This window comes from Balaenoptera acutorostrata, chromosome 15, assembly GCF_949987535.1.
Source record: "Balaenoptera acutorostrata chromosome 15, mBalAcu1.1, whole genome shotgun sequence".
Taxonomy (NCBI): Eukaryota; Metazoa; Chordata; class Mammalia; order Artiodactyla; family Balaenopteridae; genus Balaenoptera; species Balaenoptera acutorostrata.
Window position 1 is genome coordinate 59,012,937 of NC_080078.1, and position 3,758 is coordinate 59,016,694.

At 41.2% G+C, this 3,758-nt stretch overlaps 1 pseudogene; it reads left to right on the plus strand.

Moving 5' to 3' along the window:
- Window positions 1–357: 357 nt before the first annotated feature.
- Window positions 358–1,813, plus strand: LOC103012770 (protein transport protein Sec61 subunit alpha-like; annotated as a pseudogene).
- The last annotated feature ends 1,945 nt before the right edge of the window (window positions 1,814–3,758 follow it).

Below are 3,758 nucleotides of genomic sequence, written 5' to 3' on the forward strand. Positions count from 1 at the left end.
CAAAGACCCCACCTCCAAATACCATCACATTGGGGATAAGTTTTCAATATATCAATGGGAGGTGGAGTGGACAAAAACATGCAGTCTACAGCAAATATCAACCAGCTATTATAGAACAAACAAACAAAATGAGGTGTCAGCAAGGATATGGAGAAATTGGAAGCTTTATACATTTCTGGTGGGAATGTGAAATGGTGCAGCTGCTATGGAAAACAGTACGGCAGTTCCTCAAAAAAGTAAAAGTAGGCGGGGCAGGCTGGAGCGTGTCGGGAGTGGGCCCTGAGGCCCGAGCCACGGGATCCGAGCGAAGGCCGCGCCGAGGTAGCAGGGCCCAGCCCGGCTGCCCTAGCCGCCACCATGGGCATCAAATTTTTAGAAGTTCTCAAACTTTTCTGTGCAGTTCTACCAGAAATTCAGAAACCTGAAAGGAAAATCAAGTTTGGAGAGAAGGTACTATGGACTGCTATAACCCTCTTCATCTTCTTAGTATGTTGTCAGATACCACTATTTGGAATCATGTAATCAGATTCTGCAGATCCTTTCTACTGGATGAGAGTTATTCTTGCATCCCACAGAGGAACGTTAATGGAATTGGGTATCTCCCCAATTGTAACATCTGGTTTGATTATGCAGTTGTTAGCTGGAGCCAAAATCATTGAAGTTGGAGATACACCCAAAGATAGAGCTCTATTCAATGGAGCCCAGAAACTATTTGGTATGATCATTACCATTGGGCAAGCCATTGTGTATGTCATGACGGGCATGTACGGGAATCCTGCTGAAAGGGGTGCTGGAATCTGTCTCCTTATCATCATTCAGTTGTTTGTTGCTGGTTTGATTGTGCTACTGTTAGATGAGCTGCTACAGAAGGGTTACAGCTTGGGGTCTGGGATTTCCCTCTTTATTGCCACCAACATCTGTGAAACCATTGTCTGGAAGGCCTTTAGTCCCACTACCATTAACGCTGGCAGAGGTACCGAGTTTGAGGGTGCAGTCATAGTTCTCTTTAATTTACTGGCCACCAGGACAAAGTTCGAGCTCTAAGGGAGGCTTTCCATCGTCAGAATTTACCCAATCTCATGAACCTCATTGCTACAGTTTTCGTGTTTGCTGTTGTTATATATTTTCAGGGATTTCGTGTGGACCTGCCCATTAAGTCGGCCCGGTACCAAGGGCAGTACAGCAGCTACCCCTTCAAGCTCTTCTACACCTCCAACATCCCCATCATCCTGCAGTCGGCCCTGGTGTCCAACCTGTATGTTATTTCCCAGATGCTGTCAGTTCGATTTAGTGGCAACTTTTTAGTAAATTTACTAGGACAGTGGGCTGATGTCAGTGGGGGAGGACCTGCTCATTCTTACCCAGTGGGGGGGACTTTGTTACTACCTTTCTCCTCCTGAGTCCATGGGCGCCATATTTGAGGATCCTGTCCATGTGGTTGTTTGTATCATCTTCATGTTGGGATCATGTGCATTCTTTTCTAAGATGTGGATAGAGGTGTCTGGTTCCTCAGCCAAAGATGTAGCTAAACAGCTTAAAAAACAGCAAATGGTAATGAGGGGCCACAGGGATACCTCTATGGTTCATGAGCTTAATAGGTACATCCCCACGGTGGCTGCGTTTGGGGGCTTGTGCATCGGCACCCTGTCGGTGTTGGCTGACTTCCTTGGGGCCATCGGCTCGGGCACTGGAATTTAGTCACTATTATTGATCAGTATTTTGAAATACTGCAGTCACTATTATTGATCAGTATTTTGAAATATTTGTTAAGGAACAGGCTGAAGTTGGCGGGATGGGTGCTTTGTTTATCTAAACGTGTTTTTCTTTTTGTGTGTGTGAAAGGGAAAATATTTTGACACATTGTTTTTGTCAGATAATGCTGGTTCCCCTTTTCTTCTCTCAGTTTGTTTTCAAGTGCTGATGGTCTCATTCCTGAAATGGGCACGGAGCTAAGCCTGTGTGCAGCGTTAGTACCAGCTGCCTTAACACTGAAGTTTACATTATTCATTAAAAAACCTACATGCAGTGTTGCCTGTGATGCTGGAAACCAATGCACCCGCCTTGCCATGTCCAGTTGTGACGGTGAGATGGTGATGTGGATCAGTTTTGCACACAACATTCAAGACACTTAGTATTCCCCCCACTTGCTTAAAAATAAATGTAGTTCAAATTGCCACTTTACAGTATTTTTGAGCTTATTTAATGAGTTCTGGATCATTTATATCTAATCTATATTTTAGATATAATTAATTACTTTTTATACTTTTTTAACTCATAGTATCCACGTTCCCACCCTCCCCCGTTTTATTTGTTCCTCCTCAAAGCAGCCACTTAGCCCAGATGGGCAGAATCAAGCTTTCAGAGTCACATCTGTCACCAGAAACAACTGCTTATAATTACTCTGCCTGTTTTCCATTCGCCTTTCCTCCCAGGGACAGCACAGTCGGTGCTGTTTTACTGTATTGGCTATGCCTTCGAATTCCAACACGTCACTTGAGAATACTTTTCAAGATACTATGCTCCAATTTTTTTTTTTTTAATCCCTAAAGCAAAGATCTAATTCTCAAGCAATGTCTGTAGTTCAGTGGGGGTGAGCAATGAGTAATTCATGCTAGGAATCTGTGTATGTTGTCATACTTTATAGCAGCAACATGAGTGTAAAGAGTAGACAATAAATTTTTATTTAATAAAAAAAATAAAATTTAATTTAAAAATTTTTTAGAAAGTAAAAACAGAATTACATTATGATCTAGGAATTCCACTTCTAGATATACACCCAAAGAAATGAAAGCAGGGACTCAAACAGTACACCCATGTCCATAGCAGCATTATTCACAATAGCCACAAGGGAGAAGCAACCCAAATGTCTATTGATGGATGAGTGGATAGAACAAAATATAGTATATACATACAATGGAATATGATTCAGCCTTAAAAAGGATGAAAATTCTAACATATGCTATAACATGGATGAACTCTGACAGCATTATACTAAGTGAAATAAGCCAGTCACAAAAGGACAACTGTATGACTCCACTTACATAAGGGATCTAGAGTAGTCAAGTTCACAGAGTAGAAAGTAGAATGGTGATTGCCAGGGACTTGAGGCAATGGAGAATGGAGAGTTAGTGTCTAATGGGTAGAGAGTTTCAGCTGGGGAAGAGGAAAAAGTTCTGGAATGGATGATGGTGATGAATGCACAATGTAAAGGTATTTAATGCCCCAGAACTTTACGATTAAAACTGGTTAAAATGGTAAATTTTACATTATGTATATGTTTCCACAATAAAAATCTAGGTCTAGTTAGTTTCCTGCCACCTTTTTCAGGGAACCAAAAGAGGGCACAACATCACATCTATGGTATTCTTGCTAAAACTCATAATCTGAGGAAACCCCAAATAAGGAACATTCAACAGCTGTCCTATACAATACCGTAGCCACTTGCCACATATAGCTATTTTAATTAAAATTAAATAAAATGTGAAATTCAGTTCCTCAGCCCCACTAGCCACATTTCAAATGCTATTTTCATGTGGCTAATGACTATCATATTGGACAGCATAGATATAGAGTATTTCTATCATCACAGAAAGTTCTATTGGCCAGTTTTTTTTTAAGTTGTATTGGACAGCACTGATCTGTAGAGTAACTCTCCAAAAATGTGAAGGCCATGAAAGACAAGGAAAGACTGAGGAACTGCTCCAGATTAAAGGAGAATAAAGAAACATAACAACTAAAAGCAATGTGGGATTCTGGGT